Source organism: Oncorhynchus mykiss, chromosome 17, assembly GCF_057628025.1.
Source record: "Oncorhynchus mykiss isolate SJ-2025 chromosome 17, ASM5762802v1, whole genome shotgun sequence".
Lineage (NCBI taxonomy): Eukaryota > Metazoa > Chordata > Actinopteri > Salmoniformes > Salmonidae > Oncorhynchus > Oncorhynchus mykiss.
Window position 1 is genome coordinate 60,168,415 of NC_143038.1, and position 25,755 is coordinate 60,194,169.

Below are 25,755 nucleotides of genomic sequence, written 5' to 3' on the forward strand. Positions count from 1 at the left end.
TGAGGCTCTACTCCATGATGTGTGCTACTGCCCAGAACTGTTGGATGTCTGGCCGGCCCCTATAAAGAACCCAGATCAGACACACTGTTTAATACTGCGGCCTAAATATACCCACCAACCATGGTCTCTCTCCCCATCTGAGTGACGCATCTGTTTCTTGTCAGGACATTCGGTAAGAGCAAAGCTAACGTGTGGTGGAACACTGTTGACGTCAACCAAAACAACCAGAGCAAAGATAGAATCGCCTGACTCAGTTAACACCAAGACTCCCTGGCTTTTACTGGTAAATAAAGAAGTGGTAAATCAGAGGTGCACTCTGGAATCGCAGTGCTGTACCGCCGGTCCCTCAGCCCAACTGGGCTCTCGTCTCTATTGTGATGGAGGTAATGTTTTCTTCCTTTGCCAGTCCTGGAACAGAAAGCTCACGCCTATCACCAGCTCCCCAACCTCGTCTTTCTCCACACTCCGAGGAAGAGGCTGCCTTACATAAGCAGGCGGGGGGGAGCATCAGTCTGTGTGTTTGAGTGATCTGCCTGTCCAAGCACACTCCTCCCAGTGACCTAGTGGCCCCGGGCCCCTCTGATCGACACGGCTTCTGCTTTCACCCCAAACACTGCCATTATGGACCGGACTCACTCCTTTCTTTTGAAGTCCTCTCTCTCCTCAGAGGAGACCCACATTTACCTCCCTCTCTCCCTCCCCCTGAAGACCAAAGTATCCCCCGCAGCAGGATTGGAGCTTTCCCCAGCCAGCCAGCCTGTTTACTCTGGTGCTATTGGCCTGGTAGTAATTACAGACACACTGGATGTTACTCTTTAGCCAGAATTATGCAAAGGTGTAGTTAAAACATGTTAAGTCTCTATTATCACTAAGCCAATACGGCTCCTGCTAAATTGTTGGCAGTAAATGGTTCCTTTCGTCATGGGAGCACAATGGCTAGGAGAGAGGAGATACCAGCTTGTGCCAGTAATCAGGGGCATGGATCGACTGACACACGGGATTGCTCCATGGTAGAGAGGTGGGGGAATGAGAGCTCACTGCTAGCAATTCACACAGTGTTTTAAAACAGCCTGACTCAAACGGCTGTCAAAACAACACGTATCCAAAAAGGACATCACACACATACAGTACCTGCATGGAAAAGAGGATGGGGAATCCACGCAGTGACATTCTAAAAGAGGATGGGGAATCCACACAGTGACATTCTAAAAGAGGATGGGGAATCCACACAGTGACATTCTAAAAGAGGATGGGGAATCCACGCAGTGACATTCTAAAAGAGGATGGGGAATCCACACAGTGACATTCTAAAAGAGGATGGGGAATCCACACAGTGACATTCTAAAAGAGGATGGGGAATCCACACAGTGACATTCTAAAAGAGGATGGGGAATCCACACAGTGACATTCTAAAAGACAATGGGGAATCCACACAGTGACATTCTTAAAGAGGATGGGGAATCCACACAGTGACATTCTAAAAGAGGATGGGGAATCCACACACTGACATTCTAAAAGAGGATGGGGAATCCACACAGTGACATTCTAAAAGACAATGGGGAATCCACACAGTGACATTCTAAAAGACAATGGGGAATCCACACAGTGACATTCTTAAAGAGGATGGGGAATCCACACAGTGACATTCTAAAAGAGGATGGTGAATCCACACAGTGACATTCTAAAAAAGGATGGGGAATCCACACAGTGACATTCTAAAAGAGGATGGGGAATCCACACAGTGCTATTCTAAAAGAGGATGGGGAATCCACACAGTGACATTCTAAAAGAGGATGGGGAATCCACACAGTGACATTCTAAAAGAGGATGGGGAATCCACACAGTGACATTCTAAAAGAGGATGGGGAATCCACACAGTGACATTCTTAAAGAGGATGGGGAATCCACACAGTGACATTCTAAAAGAGGATGGGGAATCCACACAGTGACATTCTAAAAGAGGATGGGGAATCCACACAGTGACATTCTAAAAGAGGATGGGGAATCCACACAGTGACATTCTAAAAGAGGATGGGAATCCACACAGTGACATTCTAAAAGAGGATGGGGAATGCACACTGACATTCTACTTACATGGCAGATCACAAAGGCTTTAAGAGAGGGCAGTCTTTCTTACCTGGGGGAGAAGGAGAGCAATAAGAGAGAGGGAGGAATATGTTAAAACTTTGCACATTATTTGACAGTGAGGCATGTACAGTATTTGGAGTGTGCCAGGACAGCCTGTAGATTGGGTTCATTATTTAGAACGGTGAGGCCGGCGGTGAGAGGGTGAGCTTTTGGCCTTATTTGGTGCCCTAGCCGGTCTCTGTGCTGGTCTCAGCTGGCCAGGCAGCCTGACAGGCAGCAGATTCTCCTCCAGTTCACTCTTATCTACAGGCTGCTCATCCTCCTCCCACACACAGGCATACATTCTAACACCAGACAGAGACATATACCATTTTCACATGACTGGAATACATGCTATTATACCGTTGGGGCTCTTCCCTATATTAGACCGTGTGTTTCTCCTCTTCCTATCCATGTCAATTATACCGCTCCCTTTCTCATGTGGATGAGCTACAGAAGTTCTACAGTTACTAAACGAGTTCTATAGTTCAATAGTGATGGGGGAAAGAAATCAATACAGTTACATATCGGGATATTATTTTTGCCGATATATCGTATCGTTTTGACAATATCACAATATTATTTTTGAGCTCGTTGGCTGTACCTGCACCAAAACTCCAGTATTTTTCCTTCATAGCTTGTTCTCCTTCTTTTAAATAAGGAGACTATTTGTTTTCAGAACTTTTATTTCCATGACTGATCAAAACTCTCTTGTCCCTCCGCAGCAGACATGCTGAGCGATACGTTGCAATACATATAGAATGGTGAGAATCGGCAACTTAGTATCGTCGTATCGTATCGTGAGGTCCCTGGCAATTCCCAGCCCTAGAGTTGAACTAGTTCTGGTTCTGTCATTGAGTTGGTTAGACAGCTGGACATTATCAATAGAATAGTGAGAGTGATGGGTGAGGATTTGAGTTGACCCCAGAGCTCATATCAACATCAAGGACCATCAAGGCAGCTTATAGGAGAGAGCATCTCAGGAACAATCTCTTCTGAAAATCAGCAGTGGACTGGGAGTGAGGTCATGTCTGCAGATGTGAGTGAGTGAGTGTGTGTGTCTTTGCGTGTGTGTGTATCCTGTTATCAGAATATGACACACATAAGCATGGCAGTAGACTGAATCTGTCCCTCAGACTCTTTAGTGACAGAGAACACTGATAACCAACAACCTTTTAATGACTTGGGTGAAAATACACACTGTCCAAGCCAACGTCTGATTTACATAAGGTGTACGGTGTACATGTCAGATAAGGATAAAGCAAAGTGCATCTGGTACAGTGAGCTAACTACAAATAGAATGAGATTACTTTAGCTGTCAATCAACAAGCTATTTGATTACAAACCTGTTGTAGGCGTTCTAGTATATAAATCTCCTCATCTGATAACAGCTTGCCTCTACCCTACACGTCCATTTAAGTGGAGTGGGAGGAGAGGAAAGATGGGGTGGAAGTAGGGAAGGAGGGAGGGAGGGAGGAAGAGAGGGAAGGAGGAAGAGACATGAGTGAACATACCAAAGGCATGACCCAGCCTTGACTGCCCAGGATGATGATCAGTGGCTGGAATGAGGCAGGCCTCAGGTTGGCGAGACTCATCTGTCCACAGTAGGGATTAACCTTGGTAACCGGGATCCCGGGACTGTCCCGGGAACCCTTCACATTTCCCGATAAAAAAATAGAAAATACAATAAATCAAGAATTCCCCAATGTCGCACTTATGCAAATCCACAAAATCCACAACATGCGCAGCAGCAGATTAGCAAAAACAAATGCATTATCCAAACAGGTTGTCGCATGGAAGCCTTTAGCTTAGCGTATTTACTTCACACAAAGTCAACATAAATTCAAAGCAGACGCATAATCAACACTGCCGCACAGTACACACGACCCGAATGCAGTTAATAAACCCTACAGGAAACCCCTACATGATAGACCCTTTTCCAGTTAACAACACTCTTGACGGCAGTAAGAAAGTTATGTTTTTGTTACTTCTAAACAAAATAACTTTTTGGGGTTCTCACACGCTTACAATAATATTTTGAGTCACTAAGATTATATTTGGTTATTTTCTTTGCAAAATAACTATTTTGGATGGAGCAGTTGTTTGCTAGAATGCTAACGCTCATTGATATAGGCGGTAGCAAAAACTAACCAAAGTGCCATTTTACTGGTTGAAGTTGAAGTGTTTTTTAAGAATAATGCAATTGATTTGCAATGATGACACAAACATTATATTAACCAGGACATCCATACAAACCTTAAAATCCAATTATAATCCAAAAGTAGTGTTAAATGCACTCCGAATCAACATAGAGGCATTTTTTGCTGGTGATCTATAAGAACTCCCCCTTGTTCTGCCACCAACTTGCGCATATTGCCTTAGGGGTCTATAACCTATAAAATAATGTGTGCCTCTGAGCTGTCATAGTGACTCTTCAGACAGTCACACATTTGATAGACCTATGCACAATTCACTACATAGGCATCTCCGTTACAGATGTGAAGTCTTGACAATTGGCATGAGGGAAAATTCTAGAGCCTAGGCTAATTTCCAATCCAGTCCCAATCCAACTGAAACCCAAACTCCTGACTTGCATGAAAATTCCTAACTTTATTTTATTCTGTAATCCATTGGTTGCATTATCAAATAACTTCTCTCGTATATGCAAGTCAAAATACTGCTACAGTATAACATTTGCTACAGTATAACTTCTCTGTGCTGTCTCGTACTTGCTGCTCATATGAGTCTCGGTAGAGAATGTGTAAGCCACAAACAGGTTGAGAGTAGATATGGATATTTTTCAACAGAGATGGTCCCCATTTAATCTCTTGTGGACAGATGAAATGGCGAGAATCTGTCAAGACTCACGTAGAATTATGTGATTACGAGCAGCAGTAGTTCCTGGTTTTGGGTTTTTGTCACTGATTATTTGGACAAATCAGTATTGGGCGAAGGCGGTGCTTAAACTGGTGCGGGGATTTTCAAGCCTGTGTGTGGATGATAAACGGTTTCCAATAGATTCCACCACCACAAAATCAAAATTGGCTATATCGTAAAAATTCATGAAAACTAAAACTCCCTTTTGGCCATGATAAACACTTTTGGCCATGAAATTAGGAGACTTTGCTTCCTTCCTTTGTACAAAAGTAAACAAATTTGTTAATGTCATTATCCCCAGAAGTAAAACAGGAAATGACAAACTTTCACAAGATAATTTTACTTCTGGGTTACCAAGATTAGTCCACATTAAGAAACCTTAATATTGAAACTATTTCCACTCGTCATCTCCCCATTGATCATGAGCTGATTTGCTACACTATATATACAAAAGTATGTGGACACCCCTTCAAATTAGTGGATTTGGCTCTTTCAGCCATACCTGTTGCTGACAGGTGTATAAAATTGAACACACAGCCAATCAATCTCCATAGTCAAACATTGGCAGTAGAATGGCCTTACTGAACAGCTCAGTAACTTTCAACATGGCACTGTCACGTTGCCACCTTTTCAACAAGTCAGTTTGTCAAATTTCTGCCCTGCTAGTCAACTGTAAGTGTTGTTATTGTGAAGTGGAAATGTCTAGGAGCAACAACGGCTCAGCCGCAAAGCGGTAGGCCACATAAGCTCACAGAACGGAACCGCAGAGTGCTGAAGCATGTAGCGCGTAAAAATCATCTGTCCTCGATTGCAATTCTCACTACCGAGTTCGAAACTACCTCTGGAAGCAAGCAATAACAATAACTGTTAGTCGGGATCTTCATGGAATAAGTTTCCATGGCCGAGCAGCTGCACACAAGCCTAAGATCACCATGTGCAATGCCAAGCGTCGTCTGGAGTGGTGTAAAGCTCGCCGTCAATGGACTCTGGAGCAGTGGAAACCATTCTCTGGAATGATGAATCATGCTTTGCCCATCTGGCAGTCCGACGGACAAATGTGCGGCAACTGTATAGTTTGGTGAAGGAGGAATACTGGTCTGGGGCTGTAGCATTCAATGACATTCTAGACGATTCTGTGCTTCCAACTTTGTGGCAACAGTTTGGGGAAGGCCCTTTCCTGCTTCAGCATGACAATGCCCCCCTGCACAAAGCGAGGTCCATACAGAAATGTTTTTTGTCGAGATCGGTATGGAAGAACTTGACTGGCCTGCACAGAGCCCTGAACTCAACCCCATCGAACACCTTTGGGATGAATTGGAATGCCGACTACGAGCGAGGCCTAGTCGCCCAACATCAGTGCCCGACCTCACTAATGTTCTTTTGGCTGAATGTAAGAAAGTCCCCGCAGCAATGTTTCAACATCTAATGGAAAGCCTTCCCAGAAAAGTGGAAGCTGTTATAGCAGCAAAGGGAGGACCAACTCCATTGTAATGCCCATGATTTTGGAATGAGATGTTGGACGAGCAAAACACCAGTCTCAACGTCAACAGTGAAGAGGCGACTCCAGGATGCTGACCTTCTAGGCAGAGTTGCAAAGAAAAAGCCATATCTCAGACTGGCCAATAAAAAGAAGAGATTAAGATAGGCAAAAGAACACAGACACTGGACAGAGGAACTCTGCCTAGAAGGCCAGCATCCCGGAGTCGCCTCTTCACTGGTGACGCTGAGACTGGTGTTTTGCGGGTACTATTCAATGAAGCTGCCAGCTGAAGACTTGTGAGGCATCTGTTTTTCAAACTACACACTCTAATGTACTTGTCCTCTTGCTCAGTTGTGCACCGGGGCTTCCCACTCCTCTTTCTATTCTGGTTAGAGACAGTTTGCACTGTTCTGTGAAGGGAGTAGAACACAGCGTTGTACGAGATCTACAGTTTCTTGGCAATTTCTCGGATGGAATAGCCTTCATTTCTCAGAACAAGAATAGACTGATGAGTTTCAAAAGAAAGTTTTTGTTTCTGCCCATTTTAAGCCTGTAATCGAACCCACAAATGCTGATGCTCAAGATACTCAACTAGTCTAAAGAATGCCAGTTTATTGCTTCTTTAATCAGAACAACAGTTGTCAGCTGCGCTAACACAATTGCAAAAGGGTTTTCTAATGATCAATTAGCCTTTTAAAATTATAAACTTGGATTAGTACAACGTGCCATTGGAACACAGGATTGATGGGTTGCTGATAAAGCGCCTATGTAGACATTCCATTAAAAATCTGCCATTTCCAGCTACAATAGTCATTTACAACAATAACAATGTCTACACTGTATTTCTGATCAAATTTGATGTTATTTTAATGGACAAAAACATGGACATTTCTAAGTGACCCCAAACTTTTGAACGGTAGTGTATATATATATTTTGCTTGTTTTTAGTCCCATCCTTCAGCTAACCTCAACCCCACCCATCTATCTCAAAACACTGTCACGCCCTGGCCTTAGTATTCTGTGTTTTCTTCATTATTTTGGTTAGGCCAGGGTGTGACATGGGTGATTATGTGTTTGTCTTGTCTAGGGGTTTTGTAGATTGATGGGGTTGTGTTCAGTGTAGTATTCTAGGTAAGTCTATGGTTGCCTAGAGTGGTTCTCAATCAGAGGCAGGTGTTTATCGTTGTCTCTGATTGGGAACCATATTTAGGCAGCCATATTCTTTGGGTATTTTGTGGGTGATTGTTCTTGTCTCTGTGTTTTGCACAAGTTAGGACTGTTTTGCCACTGCCACGGTTTCTTGTTTTATATATTGTTCTTTATTAAAGATGTTCAACCATAACCATGCTGCATTTTGGTCCTCCTCTCCTTCCCAGGAAGAAAACCGTAACAACTTTTCTATTTTCATAGTTTCTACATATTTTAAATTAAAGATCACATTTTTTGCTAAGAGTATTAAAATATTATTGATCGATTGACTAAGACTTTTCAGATCACCCAGCAGTGCTAGTTGCAGAATTAACTCTGGGTAAATGTTGCAATTCTTCAGCCATTCCTGAACCTGCGACCAAAAACGAGCTACATATGGACAGTACCAAAACAAATTATCTAATGATTCTGTCTCTTCGCAGCAAAATCTGCAGAGCTGGGATATATATAATGTTCTTTATTCATGTCATGGAGATACTCTGCCTTCTGCATCAATGATTACAGGCCAACATATGTTCACAAGCTATTACTCACTTCCTTTCTTGCTAGCTTGTTGTCCATGTCGTCTTATCTATTCTATAATTGTGCCTTATTATACAGGCCAGATAAGCACGAATGAAGTCGGGACGCCGCCTCTCATGTAAGCAATTTCCATGTTTTGGCTTTAATCTAATCTTGCTGCTTCTCAGTTTGTATGTATTTGTTTGTTTTACTATGCTTGTGAGGCTCAGAAGTCTTCACAAGAATAGTAAACCAAGGAGAATTCAGACAACTGTTGACTGGTCATAAAATGGAAAAAGGCAATTTTAGGTTCAGGGTTAGAATTAAGGTTAAAGGTTTGGGGTTATAAGGTTAGGGATTAGGTTTAGGGTTTATGGAAAATATGATTTTGAATGGGAATCAATTCTTGGTCGCCAAAAAGTTCTCACAACTATAGTAATACACAATTGTGTGTGTGTGTCTGCAGAGGAGACCTGGTCTTGCACAACACAACACAACACGACAGTGAGGAGGAGATGCAGAAGCTTTTAATTTGGCCCCGGCTACAGACACAAGCACTGGGCCCTCAGTGGTGGGCAGCTCAGGTCTCATCTAAAACCCCTGCCTCGCCCCCTCACCACACCCCTTCACCTCACACGCCTCTAATTACTAGTCATGGGAATACTGGGAAAACAACACCACCAACAACACCACCATGTTCAAAGATCTTTGCTAGTTTTGAACGACTGCCATCACATTATGGGATAGATGAGGCAGTACAGTACATGGACATGTAATCGATTCATTGGTAGTGTACATATCCTGGCATCATGAGCGATGGCACACCCTGTTGCTGGTTGGAGTGGGATGGGATGGAAGGCACTGTGGTTGATCCATAATGGGTCTTTTACAACACCTGTCTATTTATATAATAATTAAACAGCAGTAATTGTGTGATAACTCAATCATGGGTCTGTGTAGACCACGTGACGCAACATTGGGCATCAACATCTCAGTTACTTCGCTCCCTCCCTCCTCCCTTCCCCGATTCTCTCTCCGGGGTATGGACTGTACTTCAATGGAAAACATTAAATGAGGAGGAGATGGAAAGCTAATAGCAGGGTCATTCTTCGATTCAGTAACTTACAGAGCCTAGTAGATAGTCATATGGGTTTGATTTAAGCTCTGATGTAAGTAAGAGGAGTGGAAGTACATAGCCTCAGATAACCAAATTCTAAATCATGACTTAGATCCCTGATTTAATGTCTTTGCTGTGTGGGGAAAAGGTACTTTCTTTAAGTGGTCAACAGTCTTTTGCTTGCATACTCTCTTACAGAGTAGTAAACTGCTGAGAAACATTACCGTTTTCTTTCTGAAATGTGGGACTGTTTAAAGTCGCTGATGAGCTCAGTCTGTTCCAACCCTCAACCCCCCCCACACACACACACACACACACACAAACACGGGATGTGTGCTCATCCATGAAAAGCACACATCCTCAGGAGATCACTAATAGCCTTTGAGACAGAGCACCTTTTCGCAGCACTTACTCAAACTAGCAGTTTAACTGCTCTGGGCTATGGCGGTGGTGTGAGGACCAGAGGCATGTAAACACTAGACTACAATGCGCAGACTGACCAGACTGCACACTTCTGTCATTCAAACCTCTTTACGACTCTGTCCCCACAAGCCACAGAGCCGTCCTGGGAAACAATATGCTGGCAACCCACACAACCTCAGCTGAGTATAGCCAGGGGGATTGTATAGGGTACTACAGCACAACAAATACATGAAATAACAATAATATCATCTTGTTCACTAAAATATGACTTATGATACAAGGTAATTCATAATGCTGACTGATAATTAATCGAGAAAAAGCACATCTCAAACCTGTAAACATTCTGAATGATTTTCCAGCCTGTAGTGTAACAATGCAAAAAGTAAACAAAAAAGTCTTAAGCAGAGCCACTTTGTTTGGCTGTTTTTTTTCTTCTTTCCAATTGCATCTGGAGATGTTTAAATGTCATTCAAATATGTACTGGGTGAACTGGCGGGGCTCAAATAACTGCCGAAAATGGCCGGAGAACCATGGATGCATTATTCTTCCCCTCATCACTGAGGTTGACTGCAGAGAGTCTCCTGAAGACACCTCACACATCTCTATCAGTCACTACAGTGAAAATCGTTTTTTGGGAGTGAGACGACGAGGACTTTTACTAACAAACATATGTGAAAGTCAAGAGTGGAGAGAGAGAGATCGAGAGTAGGTGGACGGAGAAGAAAAAGAGGAGGAAGAAACCTGCGGGAGCCTCAGAGAACTATGAGTGTCTGTGTGCGACCCGTGCCAAAAAAAACAAGGCGTAAGAGAAGGTTGGGATCTGATTTCAGCAGAGGCATGGCAGGAAACGGCCTCCTCTGGGGGAGGGGTGTGGGTCCACAGCCACGCATAGAGAGAGAGTGTGAGAGAGAGGGAGAGAGGGAGAGAGAGGGGGGGGGCACAGCCACGCATAGAGAGAGAGTGTGAGAGAGAGAGGGAGAGAGAGGGGGGAGGGGTGTGGGTCCACAGCCATGCATAGAGAGAGTGTGAGAGAGAGGGAGAGAGAGGGAGAGAGGGAGAGAGAGGGAGAGAGAGGGAGAGAGAGGAGGGGGGGGGGGGTGTGGGTCCACAGCCACTCATAGAGAGAGCGTGTGAGAGAGAGGGAGAGAGAGGAAGAGAGAGGGGGGGAGGGGTGTGGGTCCACAGCCACACAGAGAGAGTGTGAGAGAGAGGGAGAGAGAGCGAGAGAGGGAGAGAGAGGGGGGCGGGGGGGAGAGAGAAGGGGGAGAAAGAGGGAGAGCGAGAGAGATCACATCTCTATAAACCCCTCTACAATCCTCACATGACACTCCACATCTTAATCTAAATATGAAGATGACGGCCCTCACAAAATGGAAGATGGCACAGTTTGAACTATCAACACAGATTTGGTCCCCAAAAATCTCTGTGAAACTCAAAAGGTCAGCTCAGTTCAGGCTGCCTCTTTCTCTTTCTCCACTAGTCAGGCCAATATCTGCATCTGGATCACCACTACACAACAGAGCCACAGGGACATTACTCACCACATGTGCTGGGAATTAGTGCTGGATAGGCTGTTTTGAGGCTAAAACTATACTGAACAAAAAATATATATATAAATGCAACATTTAAAGTGTTTCATGAGCTGAAATAAAAGTTCCCAGAAATGTTCCATATGGACAAAAAGCTTATTCCTCTCAAATGTTAAGCACATATTTGTTTACATCCCTGTCAGTGAGCATTTCTCCTTTACTATCCAGCTGACAGGTGTGGCATTTTACTAACCTGATTAAATTGCATAGTCATTACACAGGTGCACCTTGTGCTGGGGACAATAAAAGGCCACAACACAATGCCACAGATGTTGTCTTTTTTTTTTTTTTTTTTTTTTTCATTTAGCAGACACTCTTATCCAGAGCGACTTACAGTAGTGAGTGCATAAATGTCCGTACTGGTTCCCATGGGAATCGACCCCACAATCCTGCCGTTGCAAACGCCATGCTCCACCAACTGAGCTACACTGGATCAGCGAACTTTTCGCCCACACGACGCCATACATGCTGTCTGCCATCTGCCCGGTACAGTTGAAAACGAGATTCATCTGTGAAGAGCACACTTCTCCAGCGTAACAGTGGCCATCGAAAGTGAGCATTTGCCATTGATGTCAGGTTACAATGCCAAACTGCAGTTAGGTCAAGACCCTGGTGAGGAAGACGAACACACAGATGAGCTTCCCTGAGACGGTTTCTGAGAGTTTGTACAGAAATTGTTTGGTTGTGCAAACCCACAGTTTCTTCAGCTGTCCGGGTGGCTGGTCTCAGACGATCCCGCAGGTGAAGAAACAGGATGTGGAGCTCATGGGCCGGAGTGGTTACACGTGGTCTGCGGTTGTGAGGCCAGTTGCTACTGCCAAATTCTCTAAAACGACGTTGCAGGTGGCTTATGGTAGAGGAATTAACATTCAATTCTCTGGCAACAGCACTGTTGGACATTCCTGCAGTTAGCATGCCGACTGCAGGTTTTGAGGGAGCGTTCTGTCGTTTCATTGCAAATATGCAGACAGAGTTGAAAAGAAAACATACAGAAGGCTGTTTTATTCTGGAAACAGGTGCTTTATACATCTTCAAACTAAGGGCAACCATGGCATCCGTGACAGAGAGGTAGAAGCTACATTTTCAGATATTACACGTTTCTAATTTTGTCAAAGTCATTTTCATTTCAAGTTAAAGTGCAATGATAGCTAGCTAGCTAACGTTAGCTGGCTGGCTAGCTAATTTTACGTGTATGATCTGTGTAGTAATATTATTCGTATCTCAGAGCCATTTGCATTGCTACTTATAGGCTAATGTTAGCTAGCTTACATTGAACCTGGTTGGTTAGCTACCTGTAGATTCATGCAGGGTACTAACATTATGAGTTGGAATTATGGTTCATTGTTTAGCTAGCTACAGTCGGAGTCGGAAGTTTACATACACCTTAGCCAAATACATTTAAACTCAGTTTTTCACAATTCCTGACATTTAATCCCAGTAAAAATTCCCTGCCTTAGGTCAGTTAGGATCACCACTTTATTTTAAGAATGTGAAATGTCAGAATAATAGCAGAGAATGATTTATTTCAGCTTTCATTTCTTTCATCACATTCCCAGTGGGTCAAAAGTTTACATACACTCAATTAGTATTTGGTAGCATTGCCTTTAAATTGTTTAACTTGGGTCAAACGTTTTGGGTAGCCTTCCACATGCTTCCCACAATAATTTGGGTGAATTTTGGCCCATTCCTCCTAGCAGAGCTGGTGTAACTGAGTCAGGTTTGTAGGCCTCCTTGCTCGCACACGCTTTTTCAGTTCTGCCCACAAATGTTCTATAGGATTGAGGTCAGGGCTTTCTGATGGCCACTCAAATACCTTGACTTTGTTGTCCATAAGCCATTTTGCCACAACTTTGGAAGTATGCTTAGGGTCATTGTCCATTTGGAAGCCCCATTTGCAACCAAGTTTTAAATTCCTGACTGATGTCTTGAGATGTTGCTTCAATATATCCACATACGTTTCCGTCCTCATGAAGCCATCTATTTTGTGAAGTGCACCAGTCCCTCCTGCAGCAAAGCACCCACACAACATGATGCTGCCACCCCTGTGCTTCACGGTTGGGATGGTGGTCTTCGGCTTGCAAACCTCCCTCTTTTTCCTCCAAACATAACGACAGTCATTATGGCCGAACAGTTCTATTTTTGTTTCATCAGAACAGAGAACATTTCTCCAAAAATTACGATCTTTGTCCCCATGTGCAGTTGCAAACCGTAGTCTGGCTTTTTTATGGCGGTTTTGGAGCACTCTCAAAAGTGAGGTTACAAGTTTATCAACTTTTAAAGCAGAATAACTTTCCCATTGTTCCTCAATGATGATATAACATTTTCTAGCTCCGAGTCTCTACTTTTAGCCAATGTAAAAATCACAATTTCAATTTTTTTCGACATAAAACCGATTTAGAGCCGGTCAGTCAGAATTGTCCCAGTTCTTCCATGGCCTACATACCCACCCAGCATGTCACCCATTGAGCATGTTTGAGATGCTCTGGATCGATGTGTACGACAGCATGTTTTTTTAAGATATGTGTGACAAACAGACTTAAACAGAAACTATATTCCCAGTCATGTAAAATCCATAGGGCCTCATGAATTGAATAAAATTGACTGATTTATATTTTTGTCCAGTATACTTTCCTTAACTTACAATATTCCACACAGTATAGTATTGGCATGTAAAGTACTTAAGGTCTTATTTGTCATTTGTGTGATTCTAATACAGTGGAGCAGTAGAATTGTAATGACAGGAACTGCTAGAGTGCTCTGTGGACCTCGCTTTTGTCTTGAGTCAATCTCTGATGTAGCAAATTGGAAATAGAGAAACTGGATACCTTAAGAGGAAAAGGAGTCTGATTAAAGGAGCCATGTTGTCCTCCAGACTGTGTTTATGTGGAAACACCAACAGAACATAAAACACAGCAGCATGGCCTGGCCACTTGGCCAGTGACGATAAACACTAACTTGTTTCCTTTAGCTAAACCCTCACATGCAGGTCTGACCCTCAGAGCCTGCAGCCCCATCCATCCCCTCTCCATCCCCCTTCAGCCCCCTCTGTCCACCCCAGCCACCTCAGTTCCCCCTCCATGCTGGATGACTCAAAGGTGGGAGTAATGATGCCAGATGTGACCAATCAGGCTGATAAAGAGAGGGTCTGCTGTGGCCCAACACACAGCCCTGCATGGCCTGGGCTCAGTCCTAACTACCACCCTCCCTGTGTAACCTGGGCCTGTACACACCTCCAATGTCCTCTCTCTCTCCCTCCCTCCCAACCTGCCAGTATAAGCTGAGCGGTGCTCTCCCTCCCTCCCTCCCTCCCTCCCTCCCTCCCTCCCTCCCTCCCTCCCTCCCTCGAGCTCAACACAAGTCTGCTCAACACATTAAACAACTTATCCCATTCTGACAGTAGGTTTATACAGCCATCACCGTGAGTTATGCCATTCAGGTCAGTTGAGGGTTCATGAGAATAATACAAATCATATCTAAAATGGACCTGGGAAATAGAATTGCATCATAAAACTGTGAGAGAATGAAGGAGGCCTGGAAATGTAGGAAATCTCACAAAGAATTCCCACAAAAAAAAAGAGGAATGTGATCGTGTCTCAGTGTAATCAAGGTATGACTATTGTTATTGTCAAGTACAAATCTCTTTTAGGGCTTAGTTGTGGTTCATTTTTAGTGTACGAATTATTATAATTATGTAATGCCCCCCCCCCCACCATCCGCGCCAACAAAAATAGGCCTGCGGCTGAATCTAGTTGCTTACCCCTGCTTTTGGGTGCTCTGCTTCCATCAGAATCAGGCAGTGATGAGGTGAAGTCCTGAGGGGGTTGTGTTGTTCATATGTTCCGTTGGAGGAGAGCGAGGTTTGGTCTTTAACACATGGAGACATCTCCTCTATGACCTATGACCTGCCCCAGGATGCTGGAGGAGGAGCTGGGGACACAGACTCCACCCCAGGGTAACCGACACACCCCTGGGACTGTGAGTAATGGTGTCTGGTCAGCCAGGTGGCGTACTTTATGAAGAGAAGACAGACAGGAGGAAGACAGTCAGTGTGCCTCAGAGCTGCTTTACAAACCCTTATCCAGTTCAGAGAGATTAGAAGAGACTGGAATACAGATCATATCTAGCCCCTAATCTACCCACCATTCAGATTCCCCCTGAATCGACCCACCAGAATCCAGGATTACTCCTCACATAACGTCCTTTCCAGAAATGTACTTAGCAATTTCTAAATTTTTCCCAGAGGGGCTGACGCAGTTCCAGACAGGCCGCACAACAGCCACTCTGTTGAAGGGAGCTGAGCTGGCTGGGAGCTGCTGGGTACCGCTGGATGAATGAATGTGGACCTTTAAGAGTGCTTATGCACGCACACAAACACACCCACACACAGGCGTGTACACACACACACACACACACACATACAGCGCCGTGCACAATTAAAACCCCATGTCACATGCAGGATGTTTGGACTCCAGCAGCACGCCACTCACGAAGAACATACGCTGCAAACAAACAAGACAACCAAAACCAGGGAACGCAACCACACACACTGTCATTCACTACAAGAGAACCTACAACTCAACTCTGAAAACGCTTTACTCTCTCTCAGCTCGCCTGTACTCTTATATGAACATACCTCAATAGGGCAGTGGCCCAGGTCTCAATTTCTGGGATACGGACATTACAGTAATGTGTTGGCAGCCTGGCTATAGTTACACAGAGACCTCCTGGTTGGCTAGCTCACATGCAAATAGAATTCCAACACCTGAGCACCACTATTAATACAGTCTGTTTATGAGCACACATCATGTTTCTTGGATGTTCATGTGATTCTTATCCACTCAGCACCACTGTATGTTACTGGTTATCAGCAGAAATCCACTCGGAGACATGGGCTCAGACCATATGGCATTACGCACCAGTGTGCCCTCTTCAACGCTCGCTATTAGTTTGCAGCTCTGCTGATTGCTATTACACTTCAAACCATCCAGATATACTGGTAAAACAGATCAGCTTCTCATGCCAAATTAAAAGACTAAAACGTTCATGCGATGAGAAGAGCATGTAAACAAGCCGCGTAATTGTAATTTTGAGAGAACTACCAAAAGCACAGAAGGACTGATCATGTGTTATGCCACAATATGTACCGTATAAGGCCTATTAAGATGGAAGAGTAGGCTACATACTGAGAATACAGGTGACATCTGATAACGGAGGTGCTATGGACACACTGCTAAGGTCTACTCTAGACTGTCTTTAAATTCATTAGACTGGTAACTCTATATCCGATAAACAATATACTGTGCACACACAAACACAAATCCACAAACAGTCAATGTCACTGAAACCAAGGAGAATACCTAAGTAAGACTCTTCAATTTAGATCAGGAGATGGCACAATAGAGAGAGATATGAAAACAAGCCTAGAGGTAAAAGTACATGTTGACCTGATATCCCATCGTGTTTTTAAAACACCTAGCTAGCAGGAGATTTAGATCAGAACTGTAGAGTTCATGAAGCACTCCTTCCAGGCCTGCCTCCTTGATGGGAGCTCTGATGTCCCACTCTGGCAACTTGACCAACCAGGTCACATAGATCAATAAATTATATCTGTTATTGCACCTCTCCCTAACTCCCCAAATATCATCTGCTTCTCCCATTAGGTCCTTCTGTCTGAGTCAGTCAGTCCAGATAGATTAAGTCAACTCCAGCTGGACATAGAGTCAGTCAGTCAGTCTCCCTGCAGCTCAGGCCAGCCCAGCCCAGCTCAACCCACAGCTTAGCCTGGCTACAACAGGACACAGATCACTAAATCAGCAACTCAGAGAAAATATAATATTTAATTTGGTATTTCAAGTTTCCAGCCGAGTTGGCGCAACTACAAAGACTTGCCTAACTGGTCTGTTAATGAAATTAGAATGTGTCATCTGTGTGCACGTGAACACAGGTAGTGTACATGCTTGGCCTGCTGTGGTGTATACCTTGGCTGGGACTGGGGCTGCTGCCGTACAGGAGATTGATGGACTCCAGTTGGGAATACGGGTTTTTTTTGTGTGGACCTAAATCATGACTGTTACTAGAAAGGACTAATTAGCAGAGCAGAGTTCGGAGCGGAGCGGCTGACTGCGTGCTTGCCTGGGGAGTGTGTGGTTTGGTGAGTGGTTTTCAGGAGGTGTCCAGGACTCCATGCCACGTTCTCCATGACCTCACTACAGTACTATCAGACATTGTTAGCTAGCTACAGTAGGTATGCAAAAACTCCTACGGAGTCCTATGTGGCACAGCAGAGCCTCAGTCACCGCACAGGGAGAATAACTAGGGGGCAGGGGGAGGGAAGATACTTACTGTAGCTACAGTACAGTGGCCATCTGGGCAGTGTTCAATCGGAAAAGAGCGATTAAGAATTTAGCCTGAGAGCTGATGGGAGGTGAAGTTCAGCAGCTGGTGGTTTTGGAGTTTAATGTGTTCTCTGGGACTCAATGGAATACGTCGGGCTGCATAATGGTTGGAGGCTCTGTGCCTATCTCGACTATGTTCTCTATTGCAGAGACTAGTATTAGGTGTTGATGTGAACTGTGGTAGATCGACCAAAGACGAACAAATCAGGGCGATCAAAGTCTTTGAAATAGTATTTTTGTACAGCAAATGGTGAGAAATGAGGCATTGGTGTGTATAAAACTGCAACATTGGAAGGGTAAAAAGAGCAAAAGATTTCAGCCAACAATGTCAGCATAAAACGAGCAAGTTGTTATTTTACATGAGGCATGAGTCATGACACAAAAATAACTATGTAAGTGATCGTCTCATTCCAGGCCAAACACTCCCACCATGAAACTGACCCTTGTAGTTCTCTGCCATTGGCGAGCAGCATACTGTAGCAATGGCATATCGTTTCCCTATAAGCGCTGTGTTTCTGCTGAGGCCTTCTTCTCTAATGAGGCAGCGTGTAGGTCATTTGCAGACAGTTGATGTTGATTAGGCAGGGCATGACACCCTGAGCACATGGACATATATCCACCAATTAGGTTTGGCCTGTTTGACTATCAGGATTTACAGGACTGTAAGCAGAGACAGAAAAGGAAGCGAGACTTCCCTGTCCCTCATTTTTTCAGGTTCATATACAGTGAATAAACTAAGCAGACCAGACCCAGCTGCTATCGCATTTGTTTCTATGGCAGAGCCACCCTTTAAGCGGACCGGTAATGTGACCATTTTTCTTCAACGATAAACGGCCTAAGACATCTTCATTTATCGGCCATCTTTGCCGTAAAGACCACGAACAGGCTGGTGTGAGAAATCTAAATGGTTATATGGCTTAGGTCCTGTGTTTAGGCTGACCGCATTACTGTGTGTCCAGATATAACTGTAGGCGAAAGCTTATGTCCAGGGCCCTAAGTTGTGCCTGGTCAGGTTGCATGAACTAAGAGCCTTACTTATGGTTAGTGACTACACACGTCTATCCTGCTGTGGCCCTAACAGACTACGTTCTATCACGGTCATATGCAGTTAACTGATAGCCAGACCAGGACATTGCAGATCAAGGTAACATCTGAATGATGCTAGGCTACAGTCAGCAGAGAGACAGCAATCAGATCTGCGGAGTGACTCACATCAGAGCTCTGGGTGTGCAGCCTCTGTGCGTTAACTCACTCCCACAGTATGACTGCATTATGGTGACGCAAGGCAAGATGCTTGCAGGAGGGCTCGATACTTTTGGCTGGCGTTAGAGAAAGGGATAGATTTAGTGCTCAATCTGGATGCTATGGGCCTAAAATGACTTAATAAACGGGAGCTGACATTTTCAGTGCCAAGGTGGAAGCATAACTTTTGGAGAGCTTGGAGCATTACTCCTGTTTCCTATTCAGCTGTACTGTACTGTAGGTGTGTGTGTGTGTCAGTGTGAATGTGTCAGCAGCTAGGACCATGAGAACCTGTGTTATGGCAGCACATCAAACAAGTCTGCTGCTTGTCTCCCACTGGGCGCTGGCGTGTCCGTGGAGACAACCTCAGTAACCCCGCCCCAGATGGCCGTCCCCTCGGTCTCCTCGTCCCTAGCTCAGTCCACTTCCTCTCTGGCCTGGCCTGTCTGGAGAACACTATTCCCAAGGGGACCATGGGAAGGGTTCACAAAACAGTATTGGCCTGGAGTCTGCCTGCTCACTCCTACACAGTATACATCTAGGAGCCATGCCAGACTGCCAGGGCCCTGCAGCTACTGAGAGCTCCCGTTCCTCAAGCAGGCCAGACCAACTCAGTGTTTGTAACAAGCAACCCAATCTATTACTAGCCCCCCCGCTCCCTTCCCCTCTTTTCCCCTTCCCCTCTCTCCCCCTTCCCCTCTCTCTTCTCTCCTTCACTCCCTAACAGACATGTACTGATGGAGAGATAACTTGAAGGTTATCCTGAAAGAACTGAGGCTCCGGGGAAGAATGTGAAGAATGACACTCATGTTCTCTGGACAAGGAGCATATCAGAGCACTGCTGACACGAGCATGGTGTATGGGCTTGTCATCTCATCAGAGCTGTCTGTCTGTCAGTGTGAACTGTGAGGCCGGCTGATGTAATGTAGGAAGGGCACAAAGATCATGTGGTGTATAATGTGGCCCCAGTTCGGCAACAAGCCCTGCACTGCAATCACTGCCTCTTTTTTTTGTGTGAGCTGTTTATGCAAGCAAATTATTGTGATTATTATAACACTGTGCCAGACGGAAACACATTTACAACCCACTCATTGAGGCAGACTGGTGTATAAAATTGTGTTGAGAAATGGGACACACTTTGAACAGCAGATCTCCACAACAAACCTTTAAAAAATGTTTTAAAAAAAAGTTTTTCCAGGCTCGTAATTCCAAACCCAGTTGCTGGTGAACAGAGCATCGACATCAAAACACTCCCTGAAATATGGATAGCATTACAGACATGGTTAATTATATGGAAAAAGACAATGTTGAAATAATAATAATTTCATCTAGACTTCCCTCCATATTCAGTATCTGTTCCTTTCAAGCTCATTATTCAAAGAGTGGAACAGATCCAGCGGTAAGTCAGATTTCCATTGGCAGAGCTGTGTAACACATTAGTAATGAGTGAGTCATGTGAGACCCACAGCTGCTCTGGCTGAGGAGTATAGCGTGGGCTCTTTGGGCTCTGCTCAGAGGCAGCTAGCCCACATGAAAACATACTACAGTTTACTATAGAATACTACAGTACTTACTATAGAATTCTGTAGTATACTGTAGGATACTATTGAAAATACAGTATTATCCGCAAAAAAAAACTGCAGTAAATACTACAGTAATGTTTGTAATATAGTGTTGAGCGATTAGTGCTTTTTGACGTTGGTACGGTTGCGGTTCAATTACCAAAAAATCATTGCCGTTTTCAATTTTTTTTAACATTAAATTAAATTCTACTTTGCACATTCTTCCATTGCAAATCTACCATTCCAGTGTTTTACTTGCTATATTGTATTTACTTTGTATTTACTTTGCCACCATGGCCTTTTTTTGCCTTTACCTCCCTTATCTCACCTCATTTGCTCACATCGTATATAGACTTGTTTATACTGTACTGTACAGTATCACTAGCCACTTTAACTATGCCACTTTGTTTACATACTCATCTCATATGTATATACTGCACTCAATACCATCTACTGTTACTTGCCTATGTCGCTCTGTACCATCACTCATTCATATATCTTTATGTACATATTCTTTATCCCCTTACACTTGTAAGGTAGTAGTTTTGGAATTGTTAGCTAGATTACTTGTTGGTTATTACTGCATTGTCGGAACTAGAAGCACAAGCATTTCGCTACACTCGCATTAACATCTGCTAACCATGTGTATGTGACAAATAACATTTGATTTGATTCGATTTGATTTTGTATTATTGACTGTATGTTTGTTTTACTCCATGTGTAACTCTGTGTCGTTGTATGTGTCGAACTGCTTTGCTTTATCTTGGCCAGGTCGCAATTGTAAATGAGAACTTGTTCTCAACTGGCCTACCTGGTTAAATAAAGGTGAAAAAAAAAAAAATGCCTTGTGAAATAAGCCAAAAATTACGAACATCCCAATAGCCAAATCCTTGAAAATCTTCCATTGTCTGTATCAGTTCCACATTGGGTAGATATCAATAGAAAATAGGAAATGATGATAAAATAAAATATTTCAGTTGCTTAGTTGTTATTTGATTAATTTAGCATTTTCCATTCTTTAAAGCAATCATCTCAGGCACTAGCAAACAGCCAGCCAGCCAGACCATCTAACGTTATCTATGTGTTATCTATTTAGCTAGCCTGCCTAAGTATGCTGCAGAGCTGTCTGACAATCATTTTATTAGTAGATAAGCCATACTTTCATGAACTGTCTCTGTCCCTAATGTCATTGTGTTGTGTACATTCCTCTCTCATGTGGTCTGTGGGGTGTGTGTGTGTGTATGTGTGTGTCTAACCTAAAGTAGCAAGCTTAAAAGTGTATCTGTCCAGAGATCTGTATGTCTGAGAAGGAAAAAAAACAGGCACACTGGATTATGGTCATTGTAGTTAATTACCACGTTTCTGCGCTGAACTAGATTCAATATTTGCTTAATGAAAACTACAACTCCCTTCAGCCCAGTGTTCCACAGTTCCATACTTGAATGGCTCACAAAAAAAACAAGTAAATGGAATTCATTCGAGTAACTGGACCGACGTCAGTCAATTAGTTGTTTAATAACCGAAAACCCTCAGAAATGTTGGTTAATCGCTCAGCACTACCACAAAAACACTACACTTTAAATATAGTAAACATTACAATATTGAATTTGCATTAAATTTCATATACCCACACATCCCAATTTGTGCTATTCATAAGTGAGAAACCTACATGCTGAGTATAGACCATATTGTGTTCTATACAGGTTTAAGAAAATATCAAAAGCTCAGAACTATCCATTCAGAGCCCTGTCCTACCTACCTACAGGTTATGGACTTTAGTCTGCAAAAACTCCACAGTGAATACTACAGTATATATATATACCATATTATAAACTGGGTGGTTTAAGCCCTGAAGGCTAACTGGCTGAAAGCCGTGGTATATCAAACAGTATACCACGGGTATGACAAAAATATTATTTTTACTGCTCTAATTACATTAGTAACCAGTTTATAAAAGCAATAAGGCACCTTGGGTGTTTATGACATATTGCCAATATACCACGGCTAAGAGCTGTATCCAGGCACTCCACGTTGCTTGTACATAAGAACAGCCATATACCACACCCCCTCGGGCCTTTTTGTTTAACTACACTATAGTATACTCAGCTCACTGAGAACTAATAAAGAAGGCAGCTCACTGCTCAGTGTCTTCTATAGCTCTGTCTGTCATTCAGCATGATGAACTAGGCTAGCTCATTGCACTAACATACTACCAACTGTAAGATGTGTAGTGTCGTGCAGAGTATCATCCCAGATATGACACAGAGAGATACACTAGAGAGAGAGAGCATTCCAACATGGAGGTGTCTCCTCTAGTTCTACCAGTGGTGGTTAAAGACATGTAAGGCATAGTTACTGTTACACTAAAATAAATACCTGGACAAACATTTTTTGTTATCATGAAGTGCCCTTCAGGATTATTAGGTGTGAGGCCTCTTAACTTTAATGGAGAATAGAGAGGTTCTAGCACAATGTGATGTTTTGTTTCAGTCCCTGTGTGACCTAGCTGTCTGCCTGCCTTTCCCTGTTGCTTGTAGCTGTGCCCACTACTTCTTCTATATTCACCTTGTTGGTCCGTATGCTGTTCGCCTGTCACCACACTCACAATGGACCACACATTCAGCTCAATGGGGAAACTATGCATAAAGCTCAGCTTAAAGTGAGCAGTGGGTCAAAACTGGACCAGACTGGTTAGCTTAGATAAGCAGAACCAGGCAGGGTGATCATCCTTCTAGAACAGTGGTTCCCATCCAGGGGTACTAGGACCCCTGGGAGTACTCCCACAGGGGATACTTGAGAAGAGCCATGAGACCATAGGCCTACTGGTAAAATGCACGAGGGGTACTTCAGGGATACTCCAGGCAGAGCAAAAAACAGTTGATGGTAGAGTAACCGAAAAAGGTTGGGAACCACTAGAACAACAAACCTGACCCAGGCCAGCAGACAGCAGGTAGGCGAGTAGAAAAAAAGAATGTTACTAAACCTATGGTCAAATATATTGTGTCCCCTCCTCTTCTGTACATATGGAAACAACCAGCACATACCCCTATGCCCATTCCAAATTTGACTCTCTCCTGAAAATTCCCACTGACCAAATGTGGGATATACCTCCAATCAGCATTGTAGATATATATCTATTTGTTTGTAAGAGTCAATTCAATTGGGATTCTGCAGTATAATTGAGGGAAAATGTTGTATCTTAAACTATTCTGTACTGTCCATAATGTATACATTGTAGAGCGTTGAACTTTGACCTTTTCTTTGTGCTTTATTTATTTATTTTCTATGTTCTAACACAATGCTCTCTTCAGGAGGGCTACACAACCGTTGTATAGACTTGACAGGCGGGTGATCTCACACTTGCTAATCAGCCCGCCTCTGTGCTCTGTGAGGCGGAGACGTGCACATTCAGGGTGGCACCTGCCATGCAGCACCCTCGCTCACTTAAAAAAAAAGCTGCATCTCAAACAGATGACTATGTTGATGACTACAGCCCAACCAACGCCGAAGGTCCCAAGGTCAGCCCATCGGTATTCAAGAGCAGCAGTGCATTAACAAAAGTGCCACAAGTTTGAAAATACACATCTTTTTCATCCGTCAACTGGGCATTTTAGGATGTTTTGACACAATCAAGCTTACAAAAGTGTCTGCTTTTATTCCAAATAGATGTAGGCCAATGTGTCTCTAAGGCCATCTTAATCCAACTGTTGAAATTAAAACCAAATTCAGTTCACTGGGCATCCTGTGACTAGATGTACCAAATATGTCAGTGACATTATGGGAAGAGAGGGCATTTGACACAGGATTTAGATAGATAATTTGTCTTCCAGCCAGCAGCTCTTCACTCTTCAGCAGTCTTTATTCATCCGAGCAAGAACTGTGCACCACATTTCCTCACAGCTGACAAATTCTGTTGGACTAGCTGATACAGTAGACATTTCCTCATATAGCCATAGGTTGAAATGATGTCTCTCTGCGCCTCGCTACACATGATTATCATACAGAACTGCCTAAAGTAACATCCAGATGAATAAATGATTACGTTTGATGTCCTTAGCAACCACACATGACATATTTAGAGTTCAGAGTAGATTTCTTCTTCTTCTTCTTCTTCTTCTTCACCATCAAAGCCGCGCAGCACACTGTATCATTAAATACAATGCCTCGGAGCAACTGTAAATACAATGAGTGGGTTTCAGTGTGTGTGTCAGAATGAGTGTGTGTGTGTGTGTGTGTGTGTGTGTTTAGTGCACAGTACTTTAAATGTGTATTATTTATTAAGTCCCTGGGGGGGTTTTCTGTAGTTGTGATATAGCTGCTGTTGAATCACAGCTTCTAGCGTTGTTTAAGAGCTCCAGAGTTTAAGACTAACTCTGTGCTAACTACTCCACTCTCTCTCCCCCTTTCTTTCTCTCTCCGTCTCGGTCTCTCGCCTCTAGGGCTTGGAAGGGCAGCGGCTTCAAGACCGGCTTGTTAACCGATTACGGTCTCTGGAATGAATAGCACACAAAAGCCAAAGCATCTTTCAGGAGATATTTTTAAAAAGCGCTGAATGAAAGGGCTAATTGACTAAGTGAATCATCATGTTCGCAGGCAAGTGTTTCTCCTCAGTTCCAGTTGAGTGATTCCTGCTCTTGTTATATGTAGAGTGGTGTGGATGGGAGAAGAGAGGGAGGGAGTGGCGACGGTGGGAGAAGTTTTTTTTGGGGGTGGGGTTGTTAGTCATCTGTGTAAGGCAATGCAACCTGGTTTTCAGAGAGACTGCAACAACAAGGGGAACAGAGAAAAACTGGTAGAGTGAAGATAATCTGAGAATGGTCCCTGTCCAAACTGACAGAACTGACTGCATCAGGGTCTGTTCCCTCCATATGGACCCAGAGGCCAGTTGGCTATCGCCGCTCCAACCATCACAACTTTCCCAACGATATATAAAACAATGGGCCTGTACTGAATTCCTGAACACTGCCTCAACTAGGGCTGGGCGATGTGGCCTATTTTCTTCTTTTTTTAATGTATGGGCGATGCACTATATATAAATGTATATATATATATATATTTTTTTTTTTATATGTTTCTTCTAAATAAGCGTTGTTATACAATTAAAGGTCAAATACACTGCATTTCAAACAGTCAGCAAAAATCTAATGAATTCAGGGCTTGTGAAGTTATACTTCGGCTAAATATATATAAGCCTTCCACAGCCATAAGACCCACTAATAAATGTAATTATATT

The 25,755-nt window shown here is 43.5% G+C and overlaps 1 protein-coding gene across 4 annotated transcripts in view; it reads right to left on the reverse strand.

Moving 5' to 3' along the window:
- Positions 1-25,755, reverse strand: part of LOC110494603 (E3 ubiquitin-protein ligase PDZRN3-B) — a 562,549-nt gene that overhangs the window by 74,791 nt on the left and 462,003 nt on the right. Inside the window, exon 1 of one of the 4 annotated variants that reach the window (XM_021569819.3) lies at positions 2,095-2,179. The exons of the other annotated variants lie outside the window; for them this stretch is intronic. The gene's annotated coding sequence lies outside the window, so the exon portion shown is untranslated. Of the gene's footprint in view, positions 1-2,094; positions 2,180-25,755 lie in introns of those variants that run through there. 4 annotated transcript variants of the gene reach the window in all.